Source organism: Dendrobates tinctorius, unplaced genomic scaffold, assembly GCF_039654945.1.
Source record: "Dendrobates tinctorius isolate UK_male_01 unplaced genomic scaffold, ASM3965494v1 ptg000019l, whole genome shotgun sequence".
Taxonomy (NCBI): Eukaryota; Metazoa; Chordata; class Amphibia; order Anura; family Dendrobatidae; genus Dendrobates; species Dendrobates tinctorius.
In genome coordinates, this window is record NW_027361687.1 from 11333066 (window position 1) to 11355761 (window position 22696).

The window sequence follows — 22696 nt, forward strand, 5'->3', positions numbered from 1 at the left end:
AATCATTTGATGATGTCATAATCATTAGATGATGTCATAATCATTTTTTGATGTCATAATCATTTGATGATGTCATAATCATTTAATGATGTCATAATCATTGTGTTGATGTCATAATCATTTGATGATGTCATAATCATTTGATGTCATAATCATTGGATGATGTCAGAATCATTTGATGTCATAATCATTGGATGATGTCATAATCATTTTGTTGATGTCATAATCATTTGATGTCATAATCATTGGATGATGTCATAATCATTTTGTTGATGTCATAATCATTTGATGATGTCATAATCATTAGATGATGTCATAATCATTTTGTTGATGTCATAATCATTAGATGATGTCATAATCATTTTGTTGATGTCATAATCATTTGATGATGTCATAATCATTTTGTTGATGTCATAATCATTTTGTTGATGTCATAATCATTTGATGATGTCATAATCATTTTGTTGATGTCATAATCATTTGATGATGTCATAATCATTTGATGTCATAATCATTGGATGATGTCATAATCATTTTGTTGATGTCATAATCATTTGATGATGTCATAATCATTTTGTTGATTTCATAATCATTTTGTTGATGTCATAATCATTTGATGATGTCATAATCATTAGATGATGTCATAATCATTTTGTTGATGTCATAATCATTTGATGATGTCATAATCATTTGATGTCATAATCATTGGATGATGTCATAATCATTTTGTTGATGTCATAATCATTTGATGATGTCATAATCATTAGATGATGTCATAATCATTTTGTTGATGTCATAATCATTTGATGATGTCATAATCATTAGATGATGTCATAATCATTTTGTTGATGTCATAATCATTTGATGATGTCATAATCATTTTGTTGCTTTCATAATCATTTGATGATGTCATAATCATTTGATGTCATAATCCTTAGATGATGTCATAATCATTTTGTTGATGTCATAATCATTTGATGATGTCATAATCATTAGATGATGTCATAATCATTTTGTTGATGTCATAATCATTTTGTTGATGTCATAATCATTTGATGATGTCATAATCATTTTGTTGATGTCATAATCATTTTGTTGATGTCATAATGATTTGATGATGTCATAATCATTTGATGTCATAATCATTGGATGATGTCATAATCATTTTGTTGATGTCAGAATCATTTGATGATGTCATAATCATTTTGTTGATGTCATAATCATTTGATGATGTCATAATCATTTTGTTGATGTCATAATCATTTTGTTGATGTCATATGATTTCATGATGTCATAATCATTTGATGTCATAATCATTGGATGATGTCATAATCATTTTGTTGATGTCATAATCATTTGATGATGTCATAATCATTAGATGATGTCATAATCATTTTGTTGATGTCATAATCATTTGATTATGTCATAATCATTTTGTTGATGTCATAATCATTTGATGATGTCATAATCATTGTATGATGTCATAATCATTTTTTGATGTCATAATCATTTGATGATGTCATAATCATTTAATGATGTCATAATCATTTTGTTGATGTCATAATCATTTTGTTGATGTCATAATGATTTGATGATGTCATAATCATTTGATGTCATAATCGTTGGATGATGTCATAATCATTTGATGATGTCATAATCATTTGATGTTATAATCATTGGATGATGTCATAATCATTTTGTTGATGTCATAATCATTTGATGATGTCATAATCATTTTTTTGATGTCATAATCATTTGATGATGTCATAATCATTTGATGTCATAATCATTGGATGATGTCATAATCATTTTGTTGATGTCATAATCATTTGATGATGTCATAATCATTGGATGATGTCATTATCATTTTTTGATGTCATAATCATTTAATGATGTCATAATCATTTTGTTGATGTCATAATCATTTGATGATGTCATAATCATTTTGTTGATGTCATAATCATTTGATGATTTCATAATCATTTGATGTCATAATCATTGGATAATGTCATAATCATTTTATTGATGTCATAATCATTTGATGATGTCATAATCATTAGATGATGTCATAATCATTTTGTTGATGTTACAATCATTTGATGATGTCATAATCATTTTCTTGATGTCATAATCATTTTGTTGATGTCATAATCATTTGATGATGTCATAATCATTTTGTTGATGTCATAATCATTTGATGATGTCATAATCATTTGATGTCATAATCATTGGATGATGTCATAATCATTTTGTTGATGTCATAATCATTTGATGATGTCATAATCATTTAGTTGATGTCATAATCATTTTGTTGATGTCATAATCATTTGATGATGTCATAATCATTTTGTTGATGTCATAATCATTTTGTTGATGTCATAATGATTTGATGATGTCATAATCATTTGATGTCATAATCATTGGATGATGTCATAATCATTTTGTTGATGTCAGAATCATTTGATGATGTCATAATAATTTTGTTGATGTCATAATCATTTGATGATGTCATAATCATTTTGTTGATGTCATAATCATTTGATGATGTCATAATCTTTTGATGTCACAATCATTGGATGATGTCATAATCATTTTGTTGATGTCATAATCATTTGATGATGTCATAATCATTAGATGATGTCATAATCATTTTGTTGATGTCATAATCATTTGATGATGTCATAATCATTTGATGTCATGATCATTGGATGATGACATAATCATTTTGTTGATGTCATAATCATTTGATGATGTCATAATCATTTTGTTGATGTAATAATCATTTTGTTGATGTCATAATCATTTGATGATGTCATAATGATTTGAGGTCATAATCATTGGATGATGTCAAAATCATTTTGTTGATGTCATAATCATTTGATGATGCCATAATCATTTGATGATGTCATGATCATTAGATGATGTTATAATCATTTTGTTGATGTCATAATCATTTGACGATGTCATAATCATTTTGTTGATGTCATAATCATTTGATGATGTCATCATCATTTGATGATGTCATAATCATTTTGTTGATGTCATAATCATTTGATGATGTCATAATCATTTTGTTGATGTCATAATCATTCTGTTGATGTCATAATGATTTGATGATGTCATAATCATTTGATGTCATAATCGTTGGATGATGTCATAATCATTTTGTTGATGTCATAATCATTTGATGATGTCATAATCATTTGATGTCATAATCATTGGATGATGTCATAATCATTTTGTTGATGTCATAATCATTTGATGATGTCATAATCATTTTGTTGATGTCATAATCATTTGATGATGTCATAATCATTTGATGTCATAATTATTGGATGATGTCATAATCATTTTGTTGATGTCATAATCATTTGATGATGTCATTATCATTAGATGATGTCATAATCATTTTTTGATGTCATAATCATTTGATGATGTCATAATCATTTAATGATGTCATAATCATTGTGTTGATGTCATAATCATTTGATGATGTCATAATCATTTGATGTCATAATCATTGGATGATGTCATAATCATTTTGTTGATGTCATAATCATTTGATGTCATAATCATTGGATGATGTCATAATCATTTTGTTGATGTCATAATCATTTGATGATGTCATAATCATTAGATGATGTCATAATCATTTTGTTGATGTCATAATCATTAGATGATGTCATAATCATTTTGTTGATGTCATAATCATTTGATGATGTCATAATCATTTTGTTGATGTCATAATCATTTTGTTGATGTCATAATCATTTGATGATGTCATAATCATTTTGTTGATGTCATAATCATTTGATGATGTCATAATCATTTGATGTCATAATCATTGGATGATGTCATAATCATTTTGTTGATGTCATAATCATTTGATGATGTCATAATCATTTTGTTGATTTCATAATCATTTTGTTGATGTCATAATCATTTGATGATGTCATAATCATTAGATGATGTCATAATCATTTTGTTGATGTCATAATCATTTGATGATGTCATAATCATTTGATGTCATAATCATTGGATGATGTCATAATCATTTTGCTGATGTCATAATCATTTGATGATGTCATAATCATTAGATGATGTCATAATCATTTTGTTGATGTCATAATCATTTGATGATGTCATAATCATTAGATGATGTCATAATCATTTTGTTGATGTCATAATCATTTGATGATGTCATAATCATTTTGTTGCTTTCATAATCATTTGATGATGTCATAATCATTTGATGTCATAATCCTTAGATGATGTCATAATCATTTTGTTGATGTCATAATCATTTGATGATGTCATAATCATTAGATGATGTCATAATCATTTTGTTGATGTCATAATCATTTTGTTGATGTCATAATCATTTGATGATGTCATAATCATTTTGTTGATGTCATAATCATTTTGTTGATGTCATAATGATTTGATGATGTCATAATCATTTGATGTCATAATCATTGGATGATGTCATAATCATTTTGTTGATGTCAGAATCATTTGATGATGTCATAATCATTTTGTTGATGTCATAATCATTTGATGATGTCATAATCATTTTGTTGATGTCATAATCATTTTGTTGATGTCATATGATTTCATGATGTCATAATCATTTGATGTCATAATCATTGGATGATGTCATAATCATTTTGTTGATGTCATAATCATTTGATGATGTCATAATCATTGTATGATGTCATAATCATTTTTTGATGTCATAATCATTTGATGATGTCATAATCATTTAATGATGTCATAATCATTTTGTTGATGTCATAATCATTTTGTTGATGTCATAATGATTTGATGATGTCATAATCATTTGATGTCATAATCGTTGGATGATGTCATAATCATTTGATGATGTCATAATCATTTGATGTTATAATCATTGGATGATGTCATAATCATTTTGTTGATGTCATAATCATTTGATGATGTCATAATCATTTTGTTGATGTCATAATCATTTGATGATGTCATAATCATTTGATGTCATAATCATTGGATGATGTCATAATCATTTTGTTGATGTCATAATCATTTGATGATGTCATAATCATTGGATGATGTCATTATCATTTTTTTGATGTCATAATCATTTAATGATGTCATAATCATTTTGTTGATGTCATAATCATTTGATGATGTCATAATCATTTTGTTGATGTCATAATCATTTGATGATTTCATAATCATTTGATGTCATAATCATTGGATAATGTCATAATCATTTTGTTGATGTCATAATCATTTGATGATGTCATAATCATTTAGTTGATGTCATAATCATTTTGTTGATGTCATAATCATTTGATGATGTCATAATCATTAGATGATGTCATAATCATTTTGTTGATGTTATAATCATTTGATGATGTCATAATCATTTTGTTGATGTCATAATCATTTTGTTGATGTCATAATGATTTGATGATGTCATAATCATTTGATGTCATAATCATTGGATGATGTCATAATCATTTTGTTGATGTCAGAATCATTTGATGATGTCATAATAATTTTGTTGATGTCATAATCATTTGATGATGTCATAATCATTTTGTTGATGTCATAATCATTTTGTTGATGTCATATGATTTCATGATGTCATAATCATTTGATGTCATAATCATTGGATGATGTCATAATCATTTTGTTGATGTCATAATCATTTGATGATGTCATAATCATTAGATGATGTCATAATAATTTTGTTGATGTCATAATCATTTGATTATGTCATAATCATTAGATGATGTCATAATCATTTTGTTGATGTCATAATCATTTGATGATGTCATAATCATTTTGTTGATGTCATAATCATTTGATGATGTCATAATCTTTTGATGTCACAATCATTGGATGATGTCATAATCATTTTGTTGATGTCATAATCATTTGATGATGTCATAATCATTAGATGATGTCATAATCATTTTGTTGATGTCATAATCATTTGATGTCATGATCATTGGATGATGACATAATCATTTTGTTGATGTCATAATCATTTGATGATGTCATAATCATTTTGTTGATGTAATAATCATTTTGTTGATGTCATAATCATTTGATGATGTCATAATGATTTGAGGTCATAATCATTGGATGATGTCAAAATCATTTTGTTGATGTCATAATCATTTGATGATGCCATAATCATTTGATGATGTCATGATCATTAGATGATGTCATAATCATTTTGTTGATGTCATAATCATTTGATGATGTTATAATCATTTTTGTTGATGTCATAATCATTTGATGATGTCATCATCATTTGATGATGTCATAATCATTTTGTTGATGTCATAATCATTTGATGATGTCATAATCATTTTGTTGATGTCATAATCATTTTGTTGATGTCATAATGATTTGATGATGTCATAATCATTTGATGTCATAATCGTTGGATGATGTCATAATCATTTTGTTGATGTCATAATCATTTGATGATGTCATAATCATTTGATGTCATAATCATTGGATGATGTCATAATCATTTTGTTGATGTCATAATCATTTGATGATGTCATAATCATTTTGTTGATGTCATAATCATTTGATGATGTCATAATCATTTGATGTCATAATTATTGGATGATGTCATAATCATTTTGTTGATGTCATAATCATTTGATGATGTCATAATCATTAGATGATGTCATAATCATTTTTTGATGTCATAATCATTTGATGATGTCATAATCATTTAATGATGTCATAATCATTTTGTTGATGTCATAATCATTTGATGATGTCATAATCATTTGATGTCATAATCATTGGATGATGTCATAATCATTTTGTTGATGTCATAATCATTTGATGTCATAGTCATTGGATGATGTCATAATCATTTTGTTGATGTCATAATCATTTGATGATGTCATAATCATTAGATGATGTCATAATCATTTTGTTGATGTCATAATCATTAGATGATGTCATAATCATTTTGTTGATGTCATAATCATTTGATGATGTCGTATTCATTTTGTTGATGTCATAATCATTTTGTTGATGTCATAATGATTTGATGATGTCATAATCATTTGATGTCATAATCATTGGATGATGTCATAATCATTTTGTTGATGTCATAATCATTGGATGATGTCATAATCATTTTGTTGATGTCATAATCATTTGATGTCATAATCATTTTGTTGATGTCATAATCATTTGATGATGTCATAATCGTTAGATGATGTCATAATCATTTTGTTGATGTCATAATCATTAGATGATGTCATAATCATTTTGTTGATGTCATAATCATTTGATGATGTCATAATCATTTTGTTGATGTCATAATCATTTTGTTGATGTCATAATGATTTGATGATGTCATAATCATTTGATGTCATAATCATTGGATGATGTCATAATCATTTTGTTGATGTCATAATCATTTGATGATGTCATAATCATTTGATGTCATAATCATTGGATAATGTCATAATCATTTTGTTGATGTCATAATCATTTGATGATGTCATAATCATTAGATGATGTTATAATCATTTTGTTGATGTCATAATCATTTGATGATGTCATAATCATTTGATGTCATAATCATTGGATGATGTCATAATCATTTTGTTGATGTCATAATCATTTGATGATGTCATAATCATTAGATGATGTCATAATCATTTTGTTGATGTCATAATCATTTGATGATGTCATAATCATTTTGTTGATGTCAGAATCATTTGATGATGTCATAATCATTTTGTTGATGTCATAATCATTTTGTTGATGTCATAATCATTTGATGTCATAATCCTTGGATGATGTCATAATCATTTTGTTGATGTCATAATCATTTTGTTGATGTCATATGATTTGATGATGTCATAATCATTTGATGTCATAATCATTTGATGATGTCATAATCATTTGATGTCATGATCATTTGATGATGACATAATCATTTTGTTGATGTCATAATCATTTGATGATGTCATAATCATTTTGTTGATGTAATAATCATTTTGTTGATGTCATAATGATTTGATGATGTCATAATGATTTGAGGTCATAATCATTGGATGATGTCAAAATCATTTTGTTGATGTCATAATCATTTGATGATGCCATAATCATTTGATGATGTCATGATCATTAGATGATGTCATAATCATTTTGTTGATGTCATAATCATTTGATGATGTCATAATCATTTTGTTGATGTCATAATCATTTGATGATGTCATCATCATTTGATGATGTCATAATCATTTTGTTGATGTCATAATCATTTGATGATGTCATAATCATTTTGTTGATGTCATAATCATTTTGTTGATGTCATAATGATTTGATGATGTCATAATCATTTGATGTCATAATCATTGGATGATGTCATAATCATTTTGTTGATGTCATAATCATTTGATGATGTCATAATCATTTGATGTCATAATCATTGGATGATGTAATAATCATTTTGTTGATGTCATAATCATTTGATGATGTCATAATCATTTTGTTGATGTCATAATCATTTGATGATGTCATAATCATTTGATGTCATAATTATTGGATGATGTCATAATCATTTTGTTGATGTCATAATCATTTGATGATGTCATAATCATTAGATGATGTCATAATCATTTTTTGATGTCATAATCATTTGATGATGTCATAATCATTTAATGATGTCATAATCATTTTGTTGATGTCATAATCATTTGATGATGTCATAATCATTTTTTTGATGTCATAATCATTTGATGATTTCATAATCATTTGATGTCATAATCATTGGATGATGTCATAATCATTTTGTTGATGTCATAATCATTTGATGTCATAATCATTGGATGATGTCATAATCATTTTGTTGATGTCATAATCATTTGATGATGTCATAATCATTAGATGATGTCATAATCATTTTGTTGATGTCATAATCATTAGATGATGTCATAATCATTTTGTTGATGTCATAATCATTTGATGATGTCGTAATCATTTTGTTGATGTCATAATCATTTTGTTGATGTCATAATGATTTGATGATGTCATAATCATTTGATGTCATAATCATTGGATGATGTCATAATCATTTTGTTTATGTCATAATCATTTGATGATGTCATAATCATTTGATGTCATAATCATTGGATGATGTCATAATCATTTTGTTGATGTCATAATCATTTGATGATGTCATAATCGTTAGATGATGTCATAATCATTTTGTTGATGTCATAATCATTTGATGATGTCATAATCATTTCATGTCATAATCATTGGATGATGTCATAATCATTTTGTTGATGTCATAATCATTTGATGATGTCATAATCATTAGATGATGTCATAATCATTTTGTTGATGTCATAATCATTTGATGATGTCATAATCATTTTGTTGATGTCATAATCATTTGATGATGTCATAATCATTTTGTTGATGTCAGAATCATTTGATGATGTCATAATCATTTTGTTGATGTCATAATCATTTTGTTGATGTCATATGATTTGATGATGTCATAATCATTTGATGTCATAATCCTTGGATGATGTCATAATCATTTTGTTGATGTCATAATCATTTGATGATGTTATAATCATTAGATGATGTCATAATCATTTTGTTGATGTCATAATCATTTGATTATGTCATAATCATTAGATGATTTCATAATCATTTTGTTGATGTCATAATCATTTGATGATGTCATAATCATTTTGTTGATGTCATAATCATTTGATGATGTCATAATCATTTGATGTCATAATCATTGGATGATGTCATAATCATTTTGTTGATGTCATAATCATTTGATGATGTCATAATCATTAGATGATGTCATAATCATTTTGTTGATGTCATAATCATTTGATGTCATAATCATTGGATGATGTCATAATCATTTTGTTGCTGTCATAATCATTTGATGATGTCATCATCATTAGATGATGTCATAATCATTTTGTTGATGTCATAATCATTTGATGATGTCATAATGATTTGATGATGTCATAATCATTTGATGTCATAATCATTGGATGATGTCATAATCATTTTGTTGATGTCATAATCATTTGATGATGTCATAATCATTTGATGTCATAATCATTGGATGATGTCATAATCATTTTGTTGATGTCATAATCATTTGATGATGTCATAATCATTAGATGATGTCATAATCATTTTGTTGATGTCATAATCATTTGATGATGTCATAATCATTTTGTTGATGTCAGAATCATTTGATGATGTCATAATCATTTTGTTGATGTCAGAATCATTTGATGATGTCATAATCATTTTGTTGATGTCATAATCATTTTGTTGATGTCATATGATTTGATGATGTCATAATCATTTGATGTCATAATCATTGGATGATGTCATAATCATTTTGTTGATGTCATAATCATTTGATGATGTTATAATCATTAGATGATGTCATAATCATTTTCTTGATGTCATAATCATTTGATTTTGTCATAATCATTAGATGATGTCATAATCATTTTGATTATGTCATCATCATTTGATGATGTCATAATCATTTTGTTGATGTTATAATCATTTGATGATGTCATAATCATTTGATGTCATAATCATTGGATGATGTCATAATCATTTTTTTGATGTCATAATCATTTGATGATGTCATAATCATTAGATGATGTCATAATCATTTTGTTGATGTCATAATCATTTGATGATGTCATAATCATTTTGTTGATGTCATAATCATTGATGATGTCATAATCATTTTGTTGATGTAATAATCATTTTGTTGATGTCATAATGATTTGATGATGTCATAATCATTTGATGTCATAATCATTGGATGATGTCATAATCATTTTGTTGATGTCATAATCATTTGATGATGCAATAATCATTTGATGTCATAATCATTGGATGATGTCATAATCATTTTTTGATGTCATAATCATTTGATGATGTCATAATCATTAGATGATGTCATAATCATTTTGTTGATGTCATAATCATTTGATGATGTCATAATCATTTGATGTCACAATCATTGGATGATGACATAATCATTTTGTTGATGTAATAATCATTGATGATGTCATAATCATTTTGTTGATGTAATAATCATTTTGTTAATGTCATAATGATTTGATGATGTCATAATCATTTGATGTCATAATCATTGGATGATGTCATAATCATTTTGTTGATGTCATAATCATTTGATGATGTCATAATCATTAGATGATGTCATAATCATTTTGTTGATGTCATAATCATTTGATGATGTCATAATCATTTTGTTGATGTCATAATCATTTGATGATGTCATAATCATTTGATGATGTCATAATCATTTTGTTGATGTCATAATCATTTGATGATGTCATAATCATTTTGTTGATGTCAGAATCATTTGATGATGTCATAATCATTTTGTTGATGTCATAATCATTTTGTTGATGTCATAATCATTTTGTTGATGTCATAATCATTTGATGTCATAATCCTTGGATGATGTCATAATCATTTTGTTGATGTCATAATCATTTTGTTGATGTCATATGATTTGATGATGTCATAATCATTTGATGTCATAATCATTTGATGATGTCATAATCATTTGATGTCATGATCATTTGATGATGACATAATCATTTTGTTGATGTCATAATCATTTGATGATGTCATAATCATTTTGTTGATGTAATAATCATTTTGTTGATGTCATAATGATTTGATGATGTCATAATGATTTGAGGTCATAATCATTGGATGATGTCAAAATCATTTTGTTGATGTCATAATCATTTGATGATGCCATAATCATTTGATGATGTCATGATCATTAGATGATGTCATAATCATTTTGTTGATGTCATAATCATTTGATGATGTCATAATCATTTTGTTGATGTCATAATCATTTGATGATGTCATCATCATTTGATGATGTCATAATCATTTTGTTGATGTCATAATCATTTGATGATGTCATAATCATTTTGTTGATGTCATAATCATTTTGTTGATGTCATAATGATTTGATGATGTCATAATCATTTGATGTCATAATCGTTGGATGATGTCATAATCATTTTGTTGATGTCATAATCATTTGATGATGTCATAATCATTTGATGTCATAATCATTGGATGATGTAATAATCATTTTGTTGATGTCATAATCATTTGATGATGTCATAATCATTTTGTTGATGTCATAATCATTTGATGATGTCATAATCATTTGATGTCATAATTATTGGATGATGTCATAATCATTTTGTTGATGTCATAATCATTTGATGATGTCATAATCATTAGATGATGTCATAATCATTTTTTGATGTCATAATCATTTGATGATGTCATAATCATTTAATGATGTCATAATCATTTTGTTGATGTCATAATCATTTGATGATGTCATAATCATTTTTTTGATGTCATAATCATTTGATGATTTCATAATCATTTGATGTCATAATCATTGGATGATGTCATAATCATTTTGTTGATGTCATAATCATTTGATGTCATAATCATTGGATGATGTCATAATCATTTTGTTGATGTCATAATCATTTGATGATGTCATAATCATTAGATGATGTCATAATCATTTTGTTGATGTCATAATCATTAGATGATGTCATAATCATTTTGTTGATGTCATAATCATTTGATGATGTCGTAATCATTTTGTTGATGTCATAATCATTTTGTTGATGTCATAATGATTTGATGATGTCATAATCATTTGATGTCATAATCATTGGATGATGTCATAATCATTTTGTTGATGTCATAATCATTTGATGATGTCATAATCATTTGATGTCATAATCATTGGATGATGTCATAATCATTTTGTTGATGTCATAATCATTTGATGATGTCATAATCGTTAGATGATGTCATAATCATTTTGTTGATGTCATAATCATTTGATGATGTCATAATCATTTGATGTCATAATCATTGGATGATGTCATAATCATTTTGTTGATGTCATAATCATTTGATGATGTCATAATCATTAGATGATGTCATAATCATTTTGTTGATGTCATAATCATTTGATGATGTCATAATCATTTTGTTGATGTCATAATCATTTGATGATGTCATAATCATTTTGTTGATGTCAGAATCATTTGATGATGTCATAATCATTTTGTTGATGTCATAATCATTTTGTTGATGTCATATGATTTGATGATGTCATAATCATTTGATGTCATAATCCTTGGATGATGTCATAATCATTTTGTTGATGTCATAATCATTTGATGATGTTATAATCATTAGATGATGTCATAATCATTTTGTTGATGTCATAATCATTTGATTATGTCATAATCATTAGATGATTTAATAATCATTTTGTTGATGTCATAATCATTTGATGATGTCATAATCATTTTGTTGATGTCATAATCATTTGATGATGTCATAATCATTTGATGTCATAATCATTGGATGATGTCATAATCATTTTGTTGATGTCATAATCATTTGATGATGTCATAATCATTAGATGATGTCATAATCATTTTGTTGATGTCATAATCATTTGATGTCATAATCATTGGATGATGTCATAATCATTTTGTTGCTGTCATAATCATTTGATGATGTCATCATCATTAGATGATGTCATAATCATTTTATTGATGTCATAATCATTTGATGATGTCATAATGATTTGATGATGTCATAATCATTTGATGTCATAATCATTGGATGATGTCATAATCATTTTGTTGATGTCATAATCATTTGATGATGTCATAATCATTTGATGTCATAATCATTGGATGATGTCATAATCATTTTGTTGATGTCATAATCATTTGATGATGTCATAATCATTAGATGATGTCATAATCATTTTGTTGATGTCATAATCATTTGATGATGTCATAATCATTTTGTTGATGTCAGAATCATTTGATGATGTCATAATCATTTTGTTGATGTCAGAATCATTTGATGATGTCATAATCATTTTGTTGATGTCATAATCATTTTGTTGATGTCATATGATTTGATGATGTCATAATCATTTGATGTCATAATCATTGGATGATGTCATAATCATTTTGTTGATGTCATAATCATTTGATGATGTTATAATCATTAGATGATGTCATAATCATTTTCTTGATGTCATAATCATTTGATTTTGTCATAATCATTAGATGATGTCATAATCATTTTGATTATGTCATCATCATTTGATGATGTCATAATCATTTTGTTGATGTTATAATCATTTGATGATGTCATAATCATTTGATGTCATAATCATTGGATGATGTCATAATCATTTTTTTGATGTCATAATCATTTGATGATGTCATAATCATTAGATGATGTCATAATCATTTTGTTGATGTCATAATCATTTGATGATGTCATAATCATTTGATGTCACAATCATTGGATGATGACATAATCATTTTGTTGATGTCATAATCATTGATGATGTCATAATCATTTTGTTGATGTAATAATCATTTTGTTGATGTCATAATGATTTGATGATGTCATAATCATTTGATGTCATAATCATTGGATGATGTCATAATCATTTTGTTGATGTCATAATCATTTGATGATGCAATAATCATTTGATGTCATAATCATTGGATGATGTCATAATCATTTTTTGATGTCATAATCATTTGATGATGTCATAATCATTAGATGATGTCATAATCATTTTGTTGATGTCATAATCATTTGATGATGTCATAATCATTTGATGTCACAATCATTGGATGATGACATAATCATTTTGTTGATGTAATAATCATTGATGATGTCATAATCATTTTGTTGATGTAATAATCATTTTGTTAATGTCATAATGATTTGATGATGTCATAATCATTTGATGTCATAATCATTGGATGATGTCATAATCATTTTGTTGATGTCATAATCATTTGATGATGTCATCATCATTAGATGATGTCATAATCATTTTGTTGATGTCATAATCATTTGATGATGTCATAATCATTTTGTTGATGTCATAATCATTTTGTTGATGTCATAATGATTTGATGATGTCATAATCATTTGATGTCATAATCGTTGGATGATGGCATAATCATTTTGTTGATGTCATAATCATTTGATGATGTCATAATCATTTGATGTCATAATCATTGGATGATGTCATAATCATTTTGTTGATGTCATAATCATTTGATGATGTCATAATCATTTGATGTCATAATCATTGGATGATGTCATAATCATTTTGTTGATGTCATAATCATTTGATGATGTCATAATCATTATATGATGTCATAATCATTTTTTTGATGTCATAATCATTTGATGATGTCATAATCATTTAATGATGTCATAATCATTTTGTTGATGTCATAACCATTTGATGATGTCATAATCATTTTGTTGATGTCATAATCATTTGATGATGCCATAATCATTTGATGATGTCATAATCATTGGATGATGTCATAATCATTTTGTTGATGTCATAATCATTTGATGATGTCATAATCATTAGATGATGTCATAATCATTTTGTTGATGTCATAATCATTTGATGATGTCATAATCATTTGATGTCATAATCATTGGATGATGTCATAATCATTTTGTTGATGTCATAATCATTTGATGATGTCATAATCATTAGATGATGTCATAATCATTTTGTTGATGTCATAATCATTTGATGATGTCATAATCATTTTGTTGATGTCAGAATCATTTGATGATGTCATAATCATTTTGTTGATGTCAGAATCATTTGATGATGTCATAATCATTTTGTTGATGTCATAATCATTTTGTTGATGTCATATGATTTGATGATGTCATAATCATTTGATGTCATAATCATTGGATGATGTCATAATCATTTTGTTGATGTCATAATCATTTGATGATGTTATAATCATTAGATGATGTCATAATCATTTTGTTGATGTCATAATCATTTGATGATGTCATAATCATTTTGTTGATGTCATAATCACTTGATGATGTCATAATCATTTGATGTCATAATCATTGGATGATGTCATAATCATTTTGTTGATGTCATAATCATTTGATGATGTCATAATCATTAGATGATGTCATAATCATTTTGTTGATGTCATAATCATTTGATGATGTCATAATCATTTGATGTCATAATCATTGGATGATGACATAATCATTTTCTTGATGTCATAATCATTTGATGATGTCATAATCATTTTGTTGATGTAATAATCATTTTGTTGATGTCATAATGATTTGATGATGTCATAATCATTTGATGTCATAATCATTGGATGATGTCATAATCATTTTGTTGATGTCATAATCATTTGATGATGCCATAATCATTTGATGATGTCATAATCATTAGATGATGTCATAATCATTTTGTTGATGTCATAATCATTTGATGATGTCATAATCATTTTGTTGATGTCATAATCATTTGATGATGTCATCATCATTAGATGATGTCATAATAATTTTGTTGATGTCATAATCATTTGATGATGTCATAATCATTTTGTTGATGTCATAATCATTTTGTTGATGTCATAATGATTTGATGATGTCATAATCATTTGATGTCATAATCGTTGGATGATGTCATAATCATTTGATGATGTCATAATCATTTGATGTCATAATCATTGGATGATGTCATAATCATTTTGTTGATGTCATAATCATTTGATGATGTCATAATCATTTTGTTGATGTCATAATCATTTGATGATGTCATAATCATTTGATGTCATAATCATTGGATGATGTCATAATCATTTTGTTGATGTCATAATCATTTGATGATGTCATAATCATTGGATGATGTCATAATCATTTTTTGATGTCATAATCATTTGATGATGTCATAATCATTTAATGATGTCATAATCATTTTGTTGATGTCATAATCATTTTGTTGATGTCATAATGATTTGATGATGTCATAATCATTTGATGTCATAATCGTTGGATGATGTCATAATCATTTGATGATGTCATAATCATTTGATGATGTCATAATCATTGGATGATGTCATAATCATTTTGTTGATGTCATAATCATTTGATGATGTCATAATCATTTTGTTGATGTCATAATCATTTGATGATGCCATAATCATTTGATGTCATAATCATTGGATGATGTCATAATCATTTTGTTGATGTCATAATCATTTGATGATGTCATAATCATTGGATGATTTCATAATCATTTGATGTCATAATCATTTGATGATTTCATAATCATTTGATGTCATAATCATTGGATAATGTCATAATCATTTTGTTGATGTCATAATCATTTGATGATGTCATAATCATTAGATGATGTCATAATCATTTTGTTGATGTTACAATCATTTGATGATGTTATAATCATTTTGTTGATGTCATAATCATTTTGTTGATGTCATAATGATTTGATGATGTCATAATCGTTTGATGTCATAATCATTAGATGATGTCATAATCATTTTGTTGATGTCATAATCATTTGATGATGTCATAATCGTTTGATGTCATAATCATTAGATGATGTCATAATCATTTTGTTGATGTCATAATCATTTGATGTCATAATCATTTGATGATGTCATAATCATTTTGTTGATGTCATAATCATTTTGTTGATGTCATAATGATTTGATGATGTCATAATCATTTGATGTCATAATCATTGGATGATGTCATAATCATTTTGTTGATGTCATAATCATTTGATGATGTCATAATCATTTGATGTCATAATTATTGGATGATGTCATAATCATTTTGTTGATGTCATAATCATTTGATGATGTCATAATCATTAGATGATGTCATAATCATTTTGTTGATGTCATAATCATTTTGTTGATGTCATAATCATTTGATGTCATAATCATTGGATGATGTCATAATCATTTTGTTGATGTCATAATCATTTGATGATGTCATAATCATTTTGTTGATGTCATAACCATTTGATGTCATAATCATTAGATGATGTCATAATCATTTTGTTGATGTCATAATCATTTTGTTGATGTCATAATCATTTGATGATGTCATAATCGTTTGATGTCATAATCATTAGATGATGTCATAATCATTTTGTTGATGTCATAATCATTTGATGTCATATTCATTTGATGATGTCATAATCATTTTGTTGATGTCATAATCATTTTGTTGATGTCATAATGATTTGATGATGTCATAATCATTTGATGATGTCATAAACATTTTGTTGATGTCAGAATCATTTGATGATGTCATAATCATTTTGTTGATGTCATAATCATTTGATGATGTCATAATCATTTTGTTGATGTCATATTCATTTTGTTGATGTCATATGATTTGATGATGTCATAATCATTTGATGTCATAATCATTGGATGATGTCATAATCATTTTGTTGATGTCATAATCATTTGATGATGTCATAATCATTTGATGATGTCATAATCATTTGATGTCACAATCATTGGATGATGTCATAATCATTTTGTTGATGTCATAATCATTTGATGATGTCATAATCATTAGATGATGTCATAATCATTTTGTTGATGTCATAATCATTTGATGATGTCATAATCATTTGATGTCATAATCATTGGATGATGACATAATCATTTTGTTGATGTCATAATCTTTTGATGATGTCATAATCATTTTGTTGATGTAATAATCATTTTGTTGATGTCATAATGATTTGATGATGTCATAATGATTTGAGGTCATAATCATTGGATGATGTCATAATCATTTTGTTGATGTCATAATCATTTGATGATGCCATAATCATTTGATGATGTCATGATCATTAGATGATGTCATAATCATTTTGTTGATGTCATAATCATTTGATGATGTCATAATCATTTTGTTGATGTCATAATCATTTGATGATGTCATCATCATTAGATGATGTCATAATCATTTTGTTGATGTCATAATCATTTGATGATGTCGTAATCATTTTGTTGATGTCATAATCATTTTGTTGATGTCATAATGATTTGATGATGTCATAATCATTTGATGTCATAATCATTGGATGATGTCATAATCATTTTGTTGATGTCATAATCATTTGATGATGTCATAATCATTTTGTTGATGTCATAATCATTTGATGATGTCATAATCATTTTGTTGATGTCATAATCATTTGATGATGTCATAATCATTTGATGTCATAATTATTGGATGATGTCATAATCATTTTGTTGATGTCATAATCATTTGATGATGTCATAATCATTAGATGATGTCATAATCATTTTTTGATGTCATAATCATTTGATGATGTCATAATCATTTAATGATGTCATAATCATTTTGTTGATGTCATAATCATTTGATGATGTCATAATCATTTTGTTGATGTCATAATCATTTGATGATTTCATATTCATTTGATGTCATAATCATTGGATGATGTCATAATCATTTTGTTGATGTCATAATCATTTGATGTCATAATCATTGGATGATGTCATAATCATTTTGTTGATGTCACAATCATTTGATGATGTCATAATCATTAGATGATGTCATAATCATTTTGTTGATGTCATAATCATTAGATGATGTCATAATCATTTTGTTGATGTCATAATCATTTGATGATGTCGTAATCATTTTGTTGATGTCATAATCATTTTGTTGATGTCATAATGATTTGATGATGTCATAATCATTTGATGTCATAATCATTGGATGATGTCATAATCATTTTGTTGATGTCATAATCATTTGATGATGTCATAATCATTTGATGTCATAATCATTGGATGATGTCATAATCATTTTGTTGATGTCATAATCATTTGATGATGTCATAATCATTAGATGATGTCATAATCATTTTGTTGATGTCATAATCATTTGATGATGTCATAATCATTTGATGTCATAATCATTGGATGATGTCATAATCATTTTGTTGATGTCATAATCATTTGATGATGTCATAATCATTTTGTTGATGTCATAATCATTTGATGATGTCATAATCATTTTGTTGATGTCATAATCATTTGATGATGTCATAATCATTTTGTTGATGTCATAATCATTTTGTTGATGTCATATGATTTGATGATGTCATAATCATTTGATGTCATAATCCTTGGATGATGTCATAATCATTTTGTTGATGTCATAATCATTTTGTTGATGTCATATGATTTGATGATGTCATAATCATTTGATGTCATAATCATTTGATGATGTCAGAATCATTTGATGTCATGATCATTGGATGATGACATAATCATTTTGTTGATGTCATAATCATTTTGTTGATGTAATAATCATTTTGTTGATGTCATAATGATTTGATGATGTCATAATGTTTTGAGGTCATAATCATTGGATGATGTCAAAATCATTTTGTTGATGTCATAATCATTTGATGATGCCATAATCATTTGATGATGTCATGATCATTAGATGATGTCATAATCATTTTGTTGATGTCATAATCATTTGATGATGTCATAATCATTTTGTTGATGTCATAATCATTTGATGATGTCATCATCATTTTGTTGATGTCATAATCATTTAATGATGTCATAATCATTTTGTTGATGTCATAATCATTTTGTTGATGTCATAATGATTTGATGATGTCATAATCATTTGATGTCAAAATCGTTGGATGATGTCATAATCATTTTGTTGATGTCATAATCATTTGATGATGTCATAATCATTTGATGTCATAATCATTGGATGATGTCATAATCATTTTGTTGATGTCATAATCATTTGATGATGTCATAATCATTTTGTTGATGTCATAATCATTTGATGATGTCATAATCATTTGATGTCATAATTATTGGATGATGTCATAATCATTGGATGATGTCATAATCATTTGATGATGTCATAATCATTAGATGATGTCATAATCATTTTTTGATGTCATAATCATTTGATGATGTCATAATCATTTAATGATGTCATAATCATTTTGTTGATGTCATAATCATTTGATGATGTCATAATCATTTTGTTGATGTCATAATCATTTGATGATTTCATAATCATTTGATGTCATAATCATTGGATGATGTCATAATCATTTTGTTGATGTCATAATCATTTGATGTCATAATCATTGGATGATGTCATAATCATTTTGTTGATGTCATAATCATTAGATGATGTCATAATCATTTTGTTGATGTCATAATCATTTGATGATGTCGTAATCATTTTGTTGATGTCATAATCATTTTGTTGATGTCATAATGATTTGATGATGTCATAATCATTTGATGTCATAATCATTGGATGATGTCATAATCATTTTGTTGATGTCATAATCATTTGATGATGTCATAATCATTTGATGTCATAATCATTGGATGATGTCATAATCATTTTGTTGATGTCATAATCATTTGATGATGTCATAATCATTAGATGATGTCATAATCATTTTGTTGATGTCATAATCATTTGATGATGTCAAAATCATTTGATGTCATAATCATTGGATGATGTCATAATCATTTTGTTGAAGTCATAATCATTTGATGATGTCATAATCATTTTGTTGATGTCAGAATCATTTGATGATGTCATAATCATTTTGTTGATGTCATAATCATTTTGTTGATGTCATATGATTTGATGATGTCATAATCATTTGATGTCATCATCCTTGGATGATGTCATAATCATTTTGTTGATGTCATAATCATTTGATGATGTTATAATCATTAGATGATGTCATAATCATTTTGTTGATGTCATAATCATTTGATTATGTCATAATCATTAGATGATGTCATAATCATTTTGTTGATGTCATAATCATTTGATGATGTCATAATCATTTTGTTGATGTCATAATCATTTGATGATGTCATAATCATTTGATGTCATAATCATTGGATGATGTCATAATCATTTTGTTGATGTCATAATCATTTGATGATGTCATAATCATTAGATGATGTCATAATCATTTTGTTGATGTCATAATCATTTGATGTCATAATCATTGGATGATGTCATAATCATTTCGTTGATGTCATAATCATTTGATGATGTCATCATCATTAGATGATGTCATAATCATTTTGTTGATGTCATAATCATTTGATGATGTCATAATGATTTGATGATGTCATAATCATTTGATGTCATAATCATTGGATGATGTCATAATCATTTTGTTGATGTCATAATCATTTGATGATGTCATAATCATTTGATGTCATAATCATTGGATGATGTCATAATCATTTTGTTGATGTCATAATCATTTGATGATGTCATGATCATTAGATGATGTCATAATCATTTTGTTGATGTCATAATCATTTGATGATGTCATAATCATTTTGTTGATGTCATAATCATTTGATGATGTCATCATCATTTTGTTGATGTCATAATCATTTAATGATGTCATAATCATTTTGTTGATGTCATAATCATTTTGTTGATGTCATAATGATTTGATGATGTCATAATCATTTGATGTCAAAATCGTTGGATGATGTCATAATCATTTTGTTGATGTCATAATCATTTGATGATGTCATAATCATTTGATGTCATAATCATTGGATGATGTCATAATCATTTTGTTGATGTCATAATCATTTGATGATGTCATAATCATTTTGTT